General features: G+C 37.1%; 1 pseudogene; it reads left to right on the top strand.

The window, feature by feature from the left end:
- The first annotated feature begins 8711 nt into the window (after positions 1-8711).
- LOC127636357 (neurofibromin-like) overlaps positions 8712-21597 on the top strand; it is a 29896-nt pseudogene continuing 17010 nt past the window's right edge.

Below are 21597 nucleotides of genomic sequence, written 5' to 3'. Positions count from 1 at the left end.
ATAAAAAATGTAAACAAATCTGAAAAGGTTTAAGAGGCTTTATTGGCATGTTAAAAAGCATTTAACATGGCGAAAGCTATAATATTATATAAAAAACACAATATGTTGCATATAGAATTTAGTTTAAATGAATAAAATAATAACAAAAAAATAATAATATTAAAAAGATTAAATTAGTTTGCAGCTTTTATACTATTGGAAGACAAATTTTCAACTCTCTGCCTCTGTGTCTCTATTTCAGTTTCAGAATACGTTATTGGGAACACTTTTTACATGCAATATTACCAAAGCATCCATACAAATAACAAAAACATTGACCGAAAAAAGGTCAGTAATCGTAAAATAAATAAATAATAAAAATATGAACAATAATATGGGCTACAATATAGAATAAAATAGAAAAACATTTCAATTAAATTGAATAAAATAAACAATTATAATAGTATTAATAATTATAGTAATATTAATATAGGAATACAATATAGAATAAAATGGAATGAAAAAACATTCATATTAATAATAATATAAGCTGCAATATAGAATAAAATAAAAACATTGAAATTAAACTTAATACAGTATTGAAACTGAAAACATTATTATTAATAATAATAATAAATAATGATAATTTAGGGCTATAGGCCTATTATAGACAACAAAAAATAAAATAAACATTAATAGTAATAAAATAAAAACATTGAAATTAAATTGAATACAATAAACATTATTAGTAATAATACATTATTATTATTATTATTTAGGGTTCTATTATAGAGTACAATAAAATAAATTGAAATAAAATTTAATAATATAAACATTAAATCTCTAATTATCTTTCTCTTTCCTCACTCGCTGTGTGTGCGCACTCGTGCTCTCATCTCCTCGCCCATAATATGAACTGCTGCTGTGCTGTTGCTGCTGCTTCGGTGGATCGGAGGATTCAAACTTCCGGTTCTGTCATGCTGGCTACGAAAAAATACCTAGCCGCCAGTCGGTTGGCCCTCAGCGCGGCACGTATCGAGGGTCGCAGACGGCGGTAAAGACATCCTCTCCTGCTTCATCATCATCGTCAGGCGGAGGAGGAGCAGGCATGAGCGGTCATGGCGGCGCAGAAGCCCGTGGGGTCCAGGTCAGGCCATCATCAGCCGATTCGACGAGCAGGTCAGAGCACATCTAAACATCTCCGAACATCTTGTCTGCACCGATGCGCTCTGACCTGCGCAGAAACCCAGCGGCTGCGCACAGGGCATCCGTGCAACAGCTGCGCTAACTCTTTTGGTTCTGTCTTATTTATGTCCAAAACAATATTACATGCACAACAGCAATGAAAGCTACCCAAGTAGGAGATGTTCCTTTATAGATTTTAAAACAACGTTTATATCAAACAGCCAGTGCCCTTTCACCTTAGGGGTAGGGTTAGGGTAAGAGCTAGTGGTGAAATATTCATGGTTAATATGATTCTACCCAAGGACATCAACATTCATTGTTGGTCCCAGGACCACATTCTTAGCAACCAGTCTGTGTTCTTTTATTAACTAGGCAATTCTGTCATCATGTTGGCCTCCATCACCATCACGCATCTTTTTTTTTTTTTTACAATATAAGTGAATGGTGACTGAGATTGAACATTCTGGCTAAAATTGCCTTTTTTGTTCCATGGAAGAAAGTAAGTCATATGGGCTTGGAACAACATGAGGGTGAGTATGAAAACTCATGACAGGATATTCATTTTTGGGCAAACTATCCCTTTAAATACCCTTTAAGGTTCATGCAATTTTGGAAAATCTCAGCAGATTCTGTCTTGGCCTGTAACCCATTGTTAACACCTCACAGGGGAGTGGTGGTGGCATAGTGGGCTAAAGCACTGAGCTGGTAAGCAGAAGGTTGTTGGTTCCATACCCACAGCCACCACAGGGTGTCCTTGACCAAGGCACTTAACTCCAGGTTGCTCCAGGGGGATTGTCCCTGTAATAAGGGCACTATATTGCTTTGGATAAAAAGTGTCTGCCAAATGCATAAATGTAAATCATTCTTCTGAGTTTCACATAATGGTCACCAGGATCTTCTGCATCAGTAAAGTGTGTTTCTGTGTGTGTGAACGGTCAAACTAGTCCATCCTCTTTAAGTTGTTTGTCCACTTCATACAAAGTTTTAAATGCAAAAACATGTATGGTTTTTTTTGTTTTGTTTTTTCAAAAACAATTCTGGTAGAATTTCAATCACAGGTTTGGAGACCTTAAACTAAAGTTATACCGGAAAACTGAAGAAACATTGACAGAAATAGCATCCAGATGTCAGTGACACTGTGGTTTTGATATCACGTTTGACTGGGTTTAACAGCAGAAATCTGAGTATCAGGAGGAAGATGAACAAGTTTAAACTGGTCACATTTAACATGTGAGTGTGAGTTTTGCTTGGGACTAGTGTGACTCCTAATTTTCTCTCTATTTTCAGGTTTAGGCCTCATTTAAAGGGACAGTTCAACCAAAAATTAAAAATCTTTCAACATTTATTCCCCCTCATGTCTTTCCAAACCTGCATTACGTCTGTGGAATACAAAAGGAGATGTTTGGCAGAGTGTTAAAGAAATGGTTCACACAAAAATAAAAATTCTCTCATCATTTACTCCCCCTCATGCCATCCCAGATATGTATGACTTTTTCTGCTAAACACAAACAAAGATTTATTGAAGAATATTTCAGCTGTGTAGGTCCATGCAATGCAATTGAGTGGCGGCCAGAACTTGGAAGGTCCAAAAGCACAAACAAGGCAGCATCAAAGTAATCCATAACACTTCAGTTGTTAACTTCATTAACAATGAAGTGACTTCATTTGGTACTCCATGTCTTTAGAAGCGATATGATTGAGTGGGTGAGAAACATAAATATTGAAGTCCTTAATTACTATCAATCTCCACTTTCACTTCCACATTCTTCTTCTGTTGTTTTTGGCGATTCGCATTCTTAGTGCATATCGCCACCTACTGTACAGGGAGGAGAATTTATAATAAAAGGGACTTAAATATTGATCTGTTTCTCACCCACACCTATCTTATAGCTTCTGAAGACATGGATTATTTGTGGCATTTGTTTGCTTTTTGGAGCTTTAAAACTTTGGTTCCCATTTGGTACACTTGCATTGTATGGACCTGCATAAGTGAGATATTCTTCTTAAAAATTTAATTTGTGTTTCAGTAGAAGAAAGTCATACAAATCTGGCTTGGCATCAGGGTAAGAACTGTATCAGGATGCAGTATCAGTGGGTGAACTTTCCCTTTAAGCGCTGACAGCCTTAGTCACCATTTACTTTCATTGTGTCTTTTTTCCATACAATAAAAGTTGTGACTAACACAATCTCATATTCCACAGAAGAAAGAAAGTCAAATGGGTTTAGAGCAACACGAGGGTGAGTAAATGATGACAGAATGTTCATTGTTTGGTGAACTATTCCTTTAACTGAGATGTAATTTCTGCCCCTCAAAGGTTTCAACAGGTACTAAAACAAGAAATTCTTTAGAAACGCATAACTGGTCCTCCCACGTTGAGTCTTCAGCCTGAGGTCCTGTTCTCATGTAACACCAAACCTTTTTTAACCGACCAGCATCATTCTTAGAGGCTTAGTCAACAGCTTGGTGGAGGGGGCCATTATGTGGGGTCTGGTTGAGGATGGCTTATGGGCCGTGTCGGGATCATTACTCTTTCATTGAAGTTTAGTAAAGATTAGGGTTGTTTTCTGATGCTAAGCCTTGCTTAAACTCAGGATAATCCCAAATGGGAATATGTATTGTCGATTGACTTCAGCAGTTTTCAGACAAGCTCTTTAAATCCAAAGTTTTTGCTATTGTTTACTTGTTTGTTGGCATGTAAAGCAACATCCTCTTGGTCTTCCGTTTTGTAGCAAGTTTGTCAGAGTTGTCAAGTTTTTACCAAGACAAGTCTTGGTTTTCAAATTTGACAACATACATTTTCAGTAAATTAAATGTTCATTTTTGCATCACACAAAGATAAAATAATGACCTTGAGGGTCACATGTTATCCTCTCATCCAGTGTGTGGATATGTTTGTCTGTGTGTTAAAGTCTTGGAGATGGTAGTTATATTTGGTTAGGGTGACCATATTGTGGTTGTCCATAAAGAGGACTTCTCTGTGTATTCTCTGAGGACTGTGTATTAATGTTACATTTAATGAATTGTAACATTAATATATTTAATAATGGCTATAAAGTAAAATATAACATTAAAGGGATAGTTCACCCAAAAAATTTAAATTCACTCTCATGCCATCCCAGATGTGTATGACTTTCTGTCTTCTGCTGAACACAAATCACTAACGACTTTTAGAAGATCATCTCAGCTCTGTAGCTCCATACAATGCAAGTGAATGGTGGCAAGAACTTTGAAGTTCCAAATAGCATATAAAGGCAGCATAAAGTAAAATCCATAAGACTCCAGTGGTTAATTCCATGTCTTCAGAAGAGATATGATAGGTGTGGGTGATAAACAGATAAATATTTAAGAGCATTTTTACCTTACATTCTCCTCCCTGCCCAGACTGTGGCGATATGCATGAAGAAAATGAATCACCAAAAACAAAAGAAGAATGTTAAAGTGAAAGTGGATATTGATAGTAAAAAATGGGCTTAAATTTGAAGGGAAGTGACCCAATTAAGCTCACCCAAATCTAAGTTTGACATGTTTTCTTATATAAATGTTAACAGCCTTCCAATAAAATGAGTAATTTACTCATGAATAATCTCTCATCTAAACACTTATGTTATGTTTTGTGATAAACTGACAAGTTAATTTATTTAACTGCAAATGTGAAAAGTCTGGAGTTGGCTTATAAGGAACACGTGTACCATTTAAGCCCACATGTGTTCTCAATAAGCCCACTATGCTTTTAAAAAATGCAAATGCATCACATTTGACTAAATAAACACCTACATTTTGTATTATTTTTGTGGACTTAGACCTCAAACATCATAACCAGTATATTAAATCTTTAATTTCTGAATCTGGCAGTCATCATAATCTTGTTCTCTGTCTTTTCATTTTTCTCCCTGCAATGAAAACAGATTCAGTTTGTTGCATTGTCAATGGTTATTTGCTCAGTGGACTTATTAGCAACAATAGGGATGTACATAATAGTTCTTAAATGTATTAATAAAAAACACTATATCTTACAATACAGAGCATGTTTGTTATTGTTGTTTAAACAAATAAAATAATGATTCCGCTATTAAGCTTTGAGGAAATAGGCTTTTCAAAGGCACTGTTCTTTTTTTAACTTATTAACCTACATGAAAACAAAGTTATATTTCTGGATTATAATTACAGACAGAGTTTCAAGTCTTGTTTGAAGGTTTTTTTGTGTGTGGATTTTCTCCCCAATATGGAATGCCCAATTCCCAATGCGCTCTAAGTCCTCTTGGTGGCATAGTGACTCGCCTCAATTCGGGTTGTGGTGGACGAATCTCCGTTGCCTCTGTGTCTGAGGCCTCAGTCCACGCATCTTATCACGTGGCTTGTTGAGCGTGTTACTGCGGAGATATGGCGCGTGTGGAGGCTTCACGCTATTCTCCGCGGCATCCACGCACAACTCACCACGCGCACCACCTAGAGTGAACCACATTATAGGGACCACGAGGAGGTTACCCCATGTGACTCTACCCTCCCTAGCAACTGAGCCAATTTGGTTGCTTAGGAGACCTGGCTGGAGTCACTCAGCATGCCCTAGATTCGAACTAGGGAACTCCAGGGGTGGTAGTAAGCATCTTTACTTGCTGAGCTACCCAGGCTCCCTCATAATGTGATTATTATGGTTGTTTTGCATTTTTCATCCAATTTTATGTATAAATGTCAGTCGGCAGTCTAATCAACAAAAAAGATAAAGTCAACAAAGAGATCATTGTGGGATACAGATTTTATAGTGCACATTTTGGTAAATGCAGTAGGTCACCCCGGTATTTGCATGACCGTATGCATAGAGAATATTGTGCAGCCACTGACTTGTCTTTGGTGAAACTCATCCATGCAGATCCCAAACTGATGTTACATGTGAGTGAAGAGGTTTCACTTTTTCTTTCTTGGGTTAAACAACATCATGATCATTATGAAGGTATGGTGCTGAATATTTATGTCCTGTGTGTCATACACACATCTACTTGCACTCTAGTGGCCAAACATCAGAAATACGTAAGACAAGTGGGTAAGTAGGTAAGAACAAAACCGCAAGTGGGGCTATTGGGACAGGGCCATACTGTGCGGTAATGTGCTTGTGTGAACACTCCTTTTTCATTTATTTTTATACAGGAATGTGCCTCTGCAGGCAGCAACATCGCCATCTGCAGGCAGGCCTAGACCAAGCTGGATGTGTGTCTCATGTGGCCATGAGACACACATCCAGCTAACACAGAGGTTAGAGGTCACACATTTACACCTCTCCTACCATTAGACAGTTGTAGAGTCATCTGTGCTGCTCTTTCTGTCTTTATTTGAACTCACTTCCTCCCTGCCTTTAGAATAGATATGTTCTACCATTGTATTATTTAACATCACTGTTTTGAATCAGGTACTTTAAGCCACTGAATATGCAAAACTTGATTTGTTTTACAGTCGTCATGGTTGGATTACAGTTTAAAATTTGTGTGCTGTTTACATCAGGTATGAGTAAAAATGAACATTATTTTGCTGTGTAATGTAATGAAAATGCATGTATGATGGCATTTAACTGCTCTGTGTTGTCTTTCAAGGCCTGGGAGGACACGCGTGCTAAATGGGAACATGCAACCAAATTAGTCACCCGAAAACTAAACTGGAGGATGGTCAGGTCAGAACCAGCTACTCTTACCACCTGTAATGGGACACATATATTAATCATTAAAAAGAATGTCATATGTTAGAATGTCTTGGACATACATACACAACCTATCAAAATTTTGGAAACACATACTCCACATTTTAGAAATGTTTATGTAACTTGATCCATCAGGTTAGATGCGTGCTATTTTGCGTAACCTTTATATTTCCTTGAGCAAATACAATTAATGGTGACTATTCAGATGGAAAGCCCTGTTATTATCAGGCATTATCATTTAAAATGTATATACATTTTTTTTCTGTCAATTAAAATATGTTTTGCTATGGACACGTTAAACAAACACTTTTGTCCCAGTGCGGACATGTTGATGACCCTTAAGCATAAACCTATAGATCAAAAGGATTTTAAGATCAAAAATCTTCAATTTAGTCAAGTGCGTCCAAATTGTTGATTGGTGGTGTATAAACATCTGAGAAAATATTTTCTGTTTGCATTTATAAACGCATAATGGGATAGGTCAATATGTGCGCTGGTTGGCATGTGTTTGCAGCAGGGGAACGTGTCTGCTCTTGCAAAATACAGTCCTCCCATGGGGACCTTGAATGATTGTAAGTGTCCATGGTGTCCATGGCCTCGTGTGAGGGGAACCCTGGTTCCTGGACCATTTGTTGTCACTGATGGTGTGCAGTCACAAGAAACGGCATCAGATCCACACTAACATCAAAGACTTGGTCGGGCTGGAGCTCAGTCCAGCACTCTTCCCAATTCTTTTCAACAAACTTAAGAACAGCATCAGCAGATTCTTTGATGCCCAGGGACTGGTGAGTCAGCCCTTTAAAATGTATTCATACAGTATATTTAAACCAGAGTTAAAGAAATAATTCACCCAAAATTTTAAGTGAATTACAAATAATTTACTAACACTCATTTCGTTTCTAACCCATATGACAAATGGTGAATTTTTGAAGAATATTCTGGTTGCTCTTTTCCTTGGAATGTAGGTGAATGGAGACTAAGTCTGTCAAGCTCCAAAATGACTAAAAGCACCATAAAAGTATCTTAATATTGGTCCATACGACTTGTTTGCTGGTCTTCTAAGTCATCTGAAGACATTCTATAGTTTTGTATGAGGTAAGTGAAGTCGTTATTTTTAGGTGAATTATTTTTTTTTAAAGGAATATTCTGGGTTAAGCTCAATTGGCAGCATTTGTGGCATAATACTGATTACCACAAAAATAATTTTGTCTATAATTTTCTTTAAAACAAGCAAAAATCTTGAGTTCCAGTACGGCAGTTAACCTTTTCTGCGTAAAGTTATATAAAATGTTACATCTTTGTTTCCATGACGACCCAACAATGTAACCCTAAAACAAACGGAAAAGCAATGCTTTAAACAACTTTACAGCTCAAATTACAGTATACACAAGTTTTAACAGAAGAATTCATATAAGTACTTCTATAAAATTAAAAGCTTCAAATTTCTGCCTTTTTAAACCCTCCAAAAATTGGGCCGCATTCACTTCCATTGTAAGTGCCTCACTGCAAGCTCGATTGTTGCTTCTTTTAAAGAAAGATTGATTTAAAGAAGATTGTTGCTTCTTTCCAAATTAATTTTTGTGGTACATTTACATTTATTCATTTGGCAGACTCTTATATCCAAAAGTTGCAAAAGAGGAATAATACAACATAAGCGATTCATCCTAAGGAGACAGTAGTACAAAAAGTGCTGCATTTGCATCTGAATAAAATTATCCAAGACGGATTAGAGTACAACAACAACAACAACAATAATATATATATATATTAAATATAATGTATATGTCAAATACACAAATTTGTACGGTTTAGTCACTGCCGGCTTCTGTGCATTGTGAATCAACACAACGGTTGACTGTCATGAATGAAGCCCTGTCACGTACATTCATTGATGATTTAGAAGTAAATATATATGAGGACATACTGTGTGTGTGTGTGTGTGTGTGTGTGTGTGTGTGTGTGTGTGTGTGTGTGTGTGTGTGTGTGTGTGTGAGCGTGTATTTATCACTTTGTGGGGACCAAATGTCCCCATAAGGATAGTAAAACCTGAAATTTTTGACCTTGTGGGGACATTTTGTCGGTCCCCATGAGGAAAACAGCTTATAAATCATACTAAATTATGTTTTTTGAAAATGTAAAAATGCAGAAAGTTTTCTGTGAGGGTTAGGTTTAGGGGTAGGGTTAGGTTTAGGGGATAGAATATAAAGTTTGTACAGTATAAAAACCATTATGTCTATGGAAAGTCCCCATAAAACATGGAAACACAACATGTGTGTGTGTGTGTGTGTGTGTGTGTGTGTGTGTGTGTGTGTGTGTGTGTGTGTGTGTGTGTGTGTGTGTGTGTGTGTGGGCATACACATTAGCTTGTGCTGTGACTTGTTTATGCTCATATCTGTCCTGTAGGCTACTTGTCACTCTCTCCTGTCTAAAACATCTGCCAAAGAGAGAAAGGAAATGAAAAAAGCAGTAAGTGTGAATGACAGGAGAATCTGTTTCCTGTCCCGAATCACTTCATTAATCTGAGGCTCCTGTGCATCTCTGGCCTTCGTTACTATCATCACATCAAATGATATCTACAAATTTTCTGACTTTTGGTAAGGTAAAGCTTTATCTGAATGCCCGTTTTAGCATCAGCACCTGGAAAAAGACAATCAATTTGCTCCAAACACCATCTTTGCATGAGCCCTCGTTTCAGGATCGAAGGTTGTTTATGGAGGCAATGATTGCAGTGGTAAATTGTGAGTAATGCAGACTTCCCCCAACTTTCTAAGTGCTAGAAAGTTTTCATGCCTAATGTTATCTAAAACTTTATTCTGAATAAAATACATTTCTCAGAATATAAGTTTTGATGCTTTTTCTTTTCCATCTTCTTCTCTAACACACTTTAAGGTTGCTATGGTTGGACCTCTGCCATCATTAAACTGTTTAGCTGCTTAAACCAGCTGTCAACACTTCTATTCTTAAACCTCTAATGCCATTTCATTCAGATAGTTCCCTCACAGAACTTCAGATTATGTTAGTATTCTGTAACTTTGGTTAGTGTTTTTTAGAAGCTAACCTCTAGTATGGTTTAGTTGGTGAACATAGTTTTAAGGACAGTTATTTCAATCAGCAGGCAAGAGAGATTTTATTTCTCATGGGGAACTATCCTAATGAAATGGTACCATGTTACTTCAGCCATAAACCCCCTCTTAGTCCTGCTTCTGTGTATGTGTGTGTCTTGGTTTCAGGTGGTGAGTCAACGTTTCCCTCAGAACAGTATTGGAGCTGTAGGAAGTGTCACGTTCATGCATTTTGTGAACCCGACTATAGTGTCTCCATATGAAGCTGGAATTCTCAACAAAAAGCCTCCACCCAAGATAGAAAGAGGCCTCAAACTCATGTCAAAGATGAGCTCATAACATGTCTGGGAGAAGATAATATTTTGCATAAAGGAAATGAAGCCATTTTCGGATCATTAGGATTTTTTTGCATTGTGACATTATTTCCATGTCAATGAAGCACTTCCGCCCAATTCTTGTTGCTGTAATCAATCTGAGAGGTTTACTTGAGTTTTGTCATTCTCATTATGTTGAATGATGAGTCTCATTACTGTAATACAGTAATTTCTTGTCATAGTACAGTGTAAATTACTGTAATTCTTTGTTTGTTATTTGTTAAAAAATCAGCATACACTTTAAGACAAGAATTGCTATCATGATATATAAACACTTCCCAATTTGAGATGTTATTTACTTCCCATTAGGGTATTAGTGAGATTTTTCTGCATTTCAATAGTGAGAATTTAGGGGGGAAATTTGCTTTTTTGTCATTAAAATAAATGTCACAATTCAAAAATAGGCCTAGTTTTCTTTAGGCAAAATCATATTTCTTTATTTATCTTATTTTTTACTTTTTCCACATAATGACTGTACATAGAACCTCCTAAAACCATGTAAAATCTGCAGAGTATTGCAAATCATGTTTTGTTCAGAAAAGAAGAGCATATGACTAACGACTTTGTGAAGGGTGATTTTGATGCAGCTAGAAAGTTAGAAATCAGTCTTGTGCATCATATTTTCAGGAATTGGATCCTGTCACCAGCTAATCAGAGCCTTGGGTTTCCTTCTAGATTTTTTCTGGACATCGCCTCTGACACCCCAGCGAGCGACTCTCTTAACCACAAATATATGTATCACAAATGGATCTACAAAATGCCCAGATAGTGTAACGTTTTCAAGACGCTTAGAAATAATAGAATAACATTTTATTTTTCATTTGTCAAAGAGAAAATTCAACAAAATGTAGAACAGGATTCAATACTTTCACACTGAAATTTCATAAGAAACAACTGGCCGTCAAAAACATATTGAGCTACACATAAGTTGTTTCTCAGGCACTTATTGAGTCTAGAGAGATGCACAACTTGCATAATTTCAGTAGTACACTCCAATGACAATAGTCATATCACACTGCTCGTGTGTTGTACTTCCATGTTCTTCATCAAAGAACATATGATGTGCACCACATATGATGCAGGTTCATTCTTCATTATGTATATTGACTGCCATGTCGATAGAAAAACAAATCATGCATATTCATGTTATCGATTCTTTATTATAAATATGACGTGAAGCGCTACTTTCTGTTTTTGTCTTATCTGTTTGTTTAGTATGTTGTATGAGTGTTGTGCAGTAGCTAGCGTGACCTGTAATATCTCTTGTATGCAATGCATGGCTTATTTGAATGGAATGCATAGCACAAGAGAAAGTGTTTGTTAGAAAAAACTAACGCAAAGGTAACAGAAAAGTAAAGTAATGCTTTACTTTCTATAAAAATATATATTTTTTATTAAGTTACTTTTTTATGGAGACATAGGGTCTGTAATGATCCTATACAATTTTGGTACTTAAACCATTATAAAACATTTTTTTTTTTTTTTTTTCTTCGTGTGTGGATGTAACACTTATTATAAGAAAGAGATTAAGGAATACTAAAGAGGTGTGGGCACAACTCCAAAAAAGGATGATTTACAGGGGGTCAAATCAGGTATCAGTAACCTAATGTATTAAGGTTGATTTAGTGATGTTAAATAATATTTTTGACTTGAATCAAACCAGTTATTTTAGATGTTACCACATGAAGCACATTTCTTTGGTTACATTTTATGTGTGTGTCTGTGTAGCACTTATATTCTGTTGTCCATAGCGATTCATTTGATATTGTAGTTGTTATACCATCCTCTTCAAATGTGTAGATTATTTATGTATAGTATCTTAGGATGTCAGGAAAAAGGTGCAGAGCTATTGTTGTTTGTCTTTAGACACCAGGTGCATGAAAAAGAAGAATTTAAACTGCTGAAGACCTTCAATATCTTTTACCAGGCTGGAACCTTCAAGAACGGAAATCCTATGTTGTACTCTATGACTCGCAGGTAAAGCATCCCAACACCTGACCAACTGGCACTAACTGACTGCTGTATGTCTGTAGCAAAAGAGTTTGAAAAACACACAGGAGTTCTTCTTTTCCAGAGTTTCCTTTTTACTCCAGACAACAACAAAATACATATCCATAGATTTACCTTCAAGTATGTTTATTATATTTTACAAGTTTGGCAATAAATTAAATGTACCCGAATGCCTTTTTTTAAATGTGTTTCTAACGTGAACTTTTCAGGGGTGTTGAACTACAAATGGCTTACCAATATACTATAAATATTAAGATGGTTTAGGAGAAACTTTTTAACATCACTAAAATGACATCACCTTTAAGCAAAAGGCGTTATACATCATAAACTCAACCCAAACCAAAAATCTATAACATTTTAAAGCATTTCTAAAAGAGTCTCTGAAGAGGAGCCTGACTTGCTTTCTGAAGAATCTTGCATGCCCATGATTGTCTACTCTACGCACAAAGCAAAGGGGGTCCAAAAGGTGACCGAATTGCTGCTAGGTCACTGTATCATCTGTAGTAAGCCTAAGGGCATGAACAGGGACAGAAGTTTAAAACCGCCATTGATGGAGGAAGTGGAGCTGTTGTTGAAGATGACGATGAAGTGATACTTGTGCTCTGTTGTGCTGTTGGTGTAGTTGGATGAAGTGGTGTTGTTCATGTTCTGGGTTGCGCTATAAGTCGAATTGAATGACATGGTACTGTTAATTTGTTGAATAATTCTGTCGGTGTCATTGAATAACACGTCACTGCTCATGTTCACGATTGTGCTGTTGATGGAGTTCAAAGTAGTTTTGTTCAGCTGCATAATGTTTGATGAGGATTCATCCACATTTCTCAACATTTGAACTGGAATCCAACTGGACATCAAAATCAGCAGCAACACATTGTGGTCCACTCTTAGAGCCATTTCTCTGATCTGAGAAAAATTCAAACTAAAATCATGTTAATACAGAAGTACAAGAGATCTTTAGGTCTATATTTTGTAGCCAGCTACACTAGGGATGGGTCACTAGTTAGGATGAGTAGTTTATAATTTTTCTTTCTTTTAGATATTTATAGCAGTGGTGCTTTAGTTAGCATTTTGACAGCATGCTGTTCTTGTGATAAACGGTTTGTATGATAAAACCCTCTCGAAAGCATTTTTAACTTCATCCCCTTTAAAGCACCACTGCTACAGCCTTGGCTGTTTAGCCGAATACGCTCTTGAGCTAAAAAACGAGATGAGCCACAGTAAAACTTGTGTACTTACAAAAACATCTAGAAACAGATGTAAAGTGCAAAAATGGCCCATACATTTTTAGACAGATGTCTTTTAAAAAAAAAATGTCTGAAGACCCTTGCTTTCTGTTCCATTTCATTGCGGTCCATCTAACTGATTTTCATCGCAAAATCACGCACCCTATCGAGAGTCAGGTGTAAAAACCAGCTTCATTTTTCAAGGTTTTCTTAATACCCATTAGTCAAATAGTTGATTTTGAAATCATGTACATTAATTTTGAACATCCATAAGTTCCGCAGTGGTATCTAACACATGTAGGAAGAAAATCACCAAACATTATTTTGAGGAGTTTGCATTAAAGACCAACTCATAAAATTCTCTAGATCAGTGGTTTCCAAAAACAAATTTGTCCACTGAACCCTTGTGAACCCCTTTAAGTTAAGTAACATTTTCAAAAGTATTCCACAGGTACTCACTTTCAGTGTTCCCAGTAACTGATGCTGTTTGTTTAACCTCTGTGAGTGGTGATGTGCAGTCTCTCAACACATGCTGATGCTTTTAATAATGACACTTGCGTAAAAAGTCACATGATTTGGACTTTTTGGAAAAGGAGGATCAATGGAAAGATCATGCTGAAAATGTATTTTGTTTAACAAATGTTTTCTTTTGTTTTGCATGATGTTTAATGATACCATTGGAAAGACTGACTTGAGTTTGAGGCATTCAGTAATTTTTTGCAACACACTGGACCTCTCTTGACTCCTCATTTGGTAGCGGAGATATTTGTCCTTAAAAGAGTGTGAAATTAAAGTTGAGCCGAATTATATAAACTTTTGTTCACTTTTATTTTAGTTATTAACATTCATTTACATCATACAGACTCATGCATTTAAATTAATTTAATCGTTTTCAAAAAAACTGCATTTGTTTACCTGAAATGCTGTGTCACTCATTTAACATATAGGCCTATTAACCTACTTGCACTGTGAAACTATTGTGTTGAGTTTTTTTTTGTACATTTTATGTACTAAACATTTTATGATGTTACTGAGACTAAAGGCTGAGTGTGAGAAGCTTGTTTTCGTTTCGGCGGCCATATTAACAGATTACAGCCTTCACATTGCGAGCGGCAGCCGCGAGCTGTAGCATCCCAATCACAAGGCAGTTTACTGATGGTTTCTGCAGTCAGCCTATTTTTACTGTTCGGCTCATCCTGAACTCAGCTGCTCTGAGTGTAGTTGAAAACTTAAATAATAAGGATAATAGAAAACATGCAAAAGCAAATTAAATATATTTGAACCAAACCTACAATGCATTACAATTTATACTTCTGCATACAAACAAACACAAAATAATTAAACTTAGGAATTAATAAATAAATAAATTGCAATGTATACTGTATATACAGAAACAGACCAATGGTATTAAAATGAATGGGAGAAATTTAAACGCTGTAGTGAAGGAAGTCCCATCTTAAATGTAAAAGTGCCAATTACCTTTTCAATCAACTATAGTGCGCACATGCGCATTAGTTGAACCAGCTTGAAAAATAGTGTTTATTTGAGCATGTTCTGAGCTAAAGAAACCCAATTTATGATACTATTATTTTCAGACTTTACTGCTGATTTTAAATATGTTCTTTGATTGTAATCTTGGCCTGTACTTTTGTTTACATAGAAATGGCTGTCTAGCCAGTGGAGCGTTCTAAAAATGGCCGCTGAGTGGACTGACTTGCCTTAAAAGGGGCTTTGAATATAGGCTTTAAATTATTACAAGTACACTGATAAACAAGTGCATGTGACTGCCCGCCGCTGCCGTAGGAATTTAGAGAAAACATTTTAATCTAAGCACAGCTGAGCTGAGACGTGTCCACTTTAAAAGAGACGTGTCCACTTTCAAAGCCCAATGGGACAGTGTTGCTCACGCCCCGCTCATTGAGTATGTGTGAATTAGCCATAATTAAGGGTTCCCACTTTCCTGGAAAAGTCAGAAAGTAGTATCATGAAAAAAGTAATGTAAAAGCAATGGAAAATTCTGTAGTGAGTATGTCTACCCAATAAAAAAATTATTTTAAATGGCTCTTTTGAGTGCAATCTCTATAAAATTATTAAAAAAATATCCTTATCCAGTAATCACAAATTAATTAATAAAAGCTATGGGAACCCTGCTAATGCTTAACAGAATATGCAGAACATGTTATCCTTTTGTTAGTGTCTTTGAAAAGTTTGATGAAGCAGTTTTGTAGAAGGACCCCTTGACTTTCTTGGACCCCTCAGAAGCCTTGCGTCATGGCTATTAGGAGGAGCATACAGGACGTTGTGTAGAATGAGCTTAAAACTCTGCCTGAGCTTGTGTTTGTACCAAGGTTTTGATTGGCCCTCTTCACGCTACGGGTTCGGAGAGTGGTGGTCCTGCGAGTGGTGGAGATCATGATCTCACTGCTGGTGAAGAAGTTGCCTGTCGTGACTGGGACATCTCTATTTGCATGGATGTTTGGATAAGGAACCCTTGAAGTCAAGGTAAGGAAGAGATTGTGCCTGAAAGACTCTTGCTCTTCTGGGCTATGGGAGGCTGTTTGGTCAATCTCAGTGTGATGTGTATTTAAGAGCGACGGATCTGACCAGAAGTGTGTGGTGACTGCTTGTATGGAGGGATAGCTTTGCTCCTCAGTTCCAAAGACATATGGGGATAATGTGTAGGTGCCAAAGTCCCAGCTCTCCTTCCTGGAGAGGTGAGCTTCACCACAGGTGTGCCATGTGTGGCAAGGGCAGCCCAACACTCGGGCGGAAGTGTGTTTGGTCCATTCCAAAAGGTGGCTGACATTGGCCGTTTCTTCGCAAGCCCAGGGGTTGTCTCCTAGAGAGATAAGCTTCAGACCTTGGAGATGCTCGAATGCCCCTTCGATGACAGTGGTGAAACGGTTTGCATGCAGGTAGAATCGAACCAACCTGGCTAGCCGGATCAATGACCCTGGCAGAATTTTAACTAGAGTATTGTGAGAGAGATCCACCACCTCCAGGTTTTGGGGCATGTTGGTTGGTACAGTCCAGAACTTGTTGTGACTGAGATTGAGAGCCTTCAGGTTGGGCAGCGTGTTGTTGATGAAGACTACACGCTCCAGTTTGTTGACGGAGAGGTCCAGCACTCTGAGGTTCCAATGGTATGCTGTGTCATCCTTGTTTAATACATGCAGACGGTTCCCAGAGACATTGATTTCCCACAGTGCCCGAGGCAGTGAGGCTGGGAAGTAAAGCAGTCGGTTGTAGGAGATGTCCAGGATACGCAGGTGTGTAAAGGAGCTTAGGAGGTGGTCCAGGTCAGATAGCCGATTATGAGTCAAGTTGAGGGACTGAATGTTTCTTTGCAGGCCCACAGGCAGGTGTCGAAGTCCCCTCCAGGAACAGTCAACTGTCCGATGGCTCTCACTACAGGAACAAACAGTGGGACATTCTGTGTATACTTCTGTACACATAAACTGCATTAAGAGTAGGCAGGGCAATACAGCAGACAAATGCATCTTCAGGGTGTTCCTGTGGACAACAGCGAGGCAGAAGTAATTTTTGAATAACTTGTGTCTCTAATAGCATTACAAGACTCAACACAGTTCATTCACACACAAGTGAGTCTGAAAGTTAGTGGGTCTGATTATAGCAAGTAATGAGTCTGAACTATAGTGAATCAAATTATAGAGGGAGTGGATGAGTCTGGATTATAATGATGATGAAAGTGAGTCTGATGACACAAGGTCTGATAACTTTGGCAAATCTGAGGCTGTATTCACAAAGAGTTTTATCTTACAACTAGGAGTTCTCCAAAGAGTTCCTAGCTAGGAGTGTTTGCTTAAAACCTATTCACAAAACACAAAACTATTCACTATTCAAGCAATACCTTTTTTAAAGGTCAATGTTAACATTATAATATTTATGATATTACATTATTAAAATACATAGACTCAGTTGTAATTCAGGCAATACCTCTTTAAACGGTCATTGTCATAATCATTTTCTAATCAGTTGTTTTTAATGTGGATTGACAACAGCAGACATGCTTTGGATCATTGGTGAGTCACTCATAGGGAGTCCTCAGGACAACTTCTAAGCTGTCATGGGTTTAGGAGCTACTTTTAGCGTTAAAATGCTTCATTAATTACTCTTATATGAAGATGTTATGAGTCCTAAAATTAGGAGTGTCATGACCCTAATTTTTAAGAGTTTGTAACAGGTAAAGGATGGGCAAGGAGTAGGCGGAAACCGGCCGAAAAATCAACATAAACATTTAATGCATAAGTGAATGTGCAAAAGTGAAGGACACAGACACGCATGCAATGCGGCCACGTGCCCTCTCTCTCTCTCTCTCTCTCTCTCTCTCTCTCTCTCTCTCTCTCAATTTTCAATTTAAAAGTACTTTATTGGCATGATTGTGTTTACATACAATATTGCCAAAGCATTAATACACAAAACAGATAATGACAAGACAAATAATAATGATAACATAGAATTAAAATAAGGTGCCAGGTAATGAATCGAATAAAATAAAAACTATAATAACAATATATACTATACAATATAAAATAAAATATGCATTTAACACAACATTATAAACATAAGAGAATAAAAGTACTGTGAATGAAGTACATTAAAGCAGTAATTGGTTTCTGAGGGTGTGCAGCTCAAAAATGGATGTAGCTGCAACTGATTCATGATGGTCCTCCCCCAGTAACACCAGCATCTGATCGGTTTCTGCCAAACTGGAAAACTGTGGCATGAGGTTTGAGAGTTTGTGAAGGTATCTCTCTCTCAACTTTGTAAATTTCTCACAGTGAAGGAGAAAGTGTGGCTCTGTCTCGACCTGACCCCTGTCACAGTGAGCACAGACTCGTTCCTCCTTTGGAAGCCATGTTTGTCTGTTTCGGCCTTTTTCAATGGCCAGACTGTGATCACTGAGTCTGTATTTGGTGAGGATCCGTCTCTGTTTTGGATCTCTTACAGTGTGCAGATATTCTGCCAGATTAAATGTTCTATTTAGGGCCTGATAACATTCCAATTTGCTTTGGTTTTTACTTTCATTTTCCCAATGGTCCAAATCTCTCTCTCTCTCTCTCTCTCTCTCTCTCTCTCACACTGCTGTCTCCAGCTGCCCTTTATCTAACTTTCCCGCTGATTCGGTGCTGGCCCTGCTCCATTACGGCCCGGCCACGCCCTCCTCCTCATCACAGAGTTGCTCCTAAATATCAGCGTTAGCAGCTAATTTTAGCCTTAACATTTTTTGTAAATATGAGCCCTGGTTATTGAAAGTGAGTGAGTCTGTTTGTAATGATTATGATAGTGTTGACAGTGGTTATAGTGTTGATGTCACCTAGTCTGATTATAGTAGGTGATAGATTTGCAGTGTGCCTTCATTTATTTATTATGCAGAATCTCTGCAGATCAGCATGCACCTAATTATGCAGGACTTTATTCTCTAAGCATGTGTTTAGAAAAAAACACACTTGTGCTAAATCATATGCTTGTGTGTCATGCCACAGAACAAGAAGATGTATCTATGTGAATGTTTGTGCTTTTCTCAGGTAAGCCATGCTGCATTGTGAATTACTTACCTTTTCCTTAGCATGACTCTGTGCTCTTTTTTGTCCTGGCTTCTTTGTTGATTAATTTATCTCCATTTCTCCTTTCTTTCTCTTTAGTATGCAGATCAGTGCAGTTCTGATCTAGTTTTCTGTGGTTCTGTTTCCTGACATTTACTGCAGTATTATCCAGATCTCTTCTCTCTCTGTGCAGGTGCCTCACTGGGATCACTCTGATAGTGGAGGTGGAGGGAGGGGGAGTGTAGTAGAGTTAATTCTGCCCTTGTATAGAGAGAGAGAGAGCGAGCGAGCGATAGGATGTGCTGACTCTTCGGTTTCCTCTTTAGGATTTCCTCATTCAGCATCCATTTCCTCTTTTTTCATCCCTCTTTTTCTTTCTTTATTTCTTTATTTCTATAGCCTTTAGGCAACACAACGTGCATTGTAAAAAAAATTACTAGTAAGATTTAAGTCATTTTTATTTTGCACGTTTTTGCACACCACTTTTCTATGTAAATCTTAATGGTATAAAATGAAGTAAAATCTATTTAACTTCATTGCATAATGTTAATTAAAGTGAGTTAATTTAGCTTAAACATGTTAGTGAACACAGTAACATTACTTATAAATATGATATACATTGTATATCATGAAAATATTATTAGAACATGTCACATTTAGAATTTTTCATCATGAAATACAAGTTTCATCATGTACCACATGACATATCAAAACTTTCCACTGGAGAGCTTAATGCATCCTATATAGTCTATGAGACATCATTACCTTGCATTATTGGCAATAGATGTATGTTTCTTTTGCCAATAATGCAAGGTAATGATGTCTCATAGACTATATAGGATGTGGAATGAAAGTGACTTAAACAATTGGTGAACAAAACATGATGACGGTGATGATAAACAGAATTTTTTTAATGTTATTTTCTGATAGTGAACTGGTAATTTTGAGTAGAAATTTTACTTCAGACTGCACAAAGTAGGAAGTTACCAAACATAAAACATTTACAATAAAAATTGTGTAAATAAACCTGAAAACAGTGAAACTATGCAAACTCATTAATTATTCAAGCCCAGTGCATGCTGGGAACACCAGCTTCAAAAAGTAAAATTGAGTTATTCTATTTACCAGTCAAATTTACTCAAATTAGCAAATAAACATGACATGGTTTTCTACTTTAGGATTGATAAATGATGACACATTTTCTAGATATAGATCAATCATAAATAATATTTACTTATAAGCTAGAGCAGTGCTTCCTATCCCTGATCCTGGAGGCTCCCCACCACTGCACATTTTGTATATCTCCCTATTTGACACCCAATTCAGGTTTTGGAGTCTCCACTAATGAGCTGATGGGTTGAATCGGGTGTGTTTGATAAGGGAGATATCCACAATGTGTAGTGTTGGGGGGCCTCCAGGAACACGGTGGAAACCACTGAGCTAGAGCATAAATTTTTACATTTGAATGTACAATTTACTTAATATTATCATGTTCTTGCTTTAACTAACTTAGTCAATTTAGAAAGTACTTGATCTTTTCTGCTGTTTACTTCACCACAATTTATTTTTCTTGTGTGTTGTTTATATTTGTAGCTTTTGTATTTGTGGATGCCTCTGATGGACATGTGATAAAGAATATAAATTCCAGCTGCGAGGTATTTATGTCCACAGAACTGCTGCTTATTGGATGTTTTTTGTTTTTGGCACCTTGCTGAGTAAATTCTAGAGACTTATGTGGTGAAAATCCCAGAAGATCAGCTGTTACAGTAATACTCTTACCAGCCCATCTGGCACCAACAATCATGCCATGGTCCAAATCACTGAGATCACATTATTCCCCATTCTAATGGTGGTGTGAACATTAACCTGAAGCTCCTGACCCGTATCTGCAAGATTTTATGCAGTGCACTGCTACCACACAACTGGGTGATTCGATAATCGCATGGATGATTGTTGGTGCCAGACGGGTTGGTTTGAGTATTAACTGCCATGAATGAAGTCTAATTGGCGAAACATCTAATTCTTGAGGCGTTGTTGACTGTGTCTTTCCTGTTAAACTCAAGACAATAGGTATTGCTGTGAGTGGCTTGCTGGTTATTGCGTTTTAAGGCTCTTCTGATGCTGGCATTGTCAACAGCTTGGTCGAGAAGTCTCCAAAAAACATATAGTGCCAAGGTTTTAAAAGTAAGTGTCCTACATTTGCATCCGTGTGGTTTTGAGTTGGTGAGATGCTCAACGACAGTTAAATGGCCAGCAAACAAATTAACAAACAAGGTCTGAACATCTCCATGTTGTGTATTTAGTCTTGTTTTATCACTGTAGAGAGAGTAAAAGTAATACAATCTAAACTTGTACAGTAGATATACAGTATGGAAGGGCTCATATTTCATAAGGAAGGGTTGGCACTAATTCTCAGGACTTTTAATAAAAGTCGCTGCTAAATGTATACTTAGTAATAATTATTTTAGTCTTATTATAAGATTTATTGTTCAATCATAATTTTAAAAAGA

The sequence above is a fragment of the Xyrauchen texanus genome, chromosome 44, assembly GCF_025860055.1.
Source record: "Xyrauchen texanus isolate HMW12.3.18 chromosome 44, RBS_HiC_50CHRs, whole genome shotgun sequence".
Classification (NCBI taxonomy): Eukaryota; Metazoa; Chordata; class Actinopteri; order Cypriniformes; family Catostomidae; genus Xyrauchen; species Xyrauchen texanus.
Note: the sequence above shows the minus strand (reverse complement) of the source record. Positions and strands in the feature narration are given on the sequence as shown.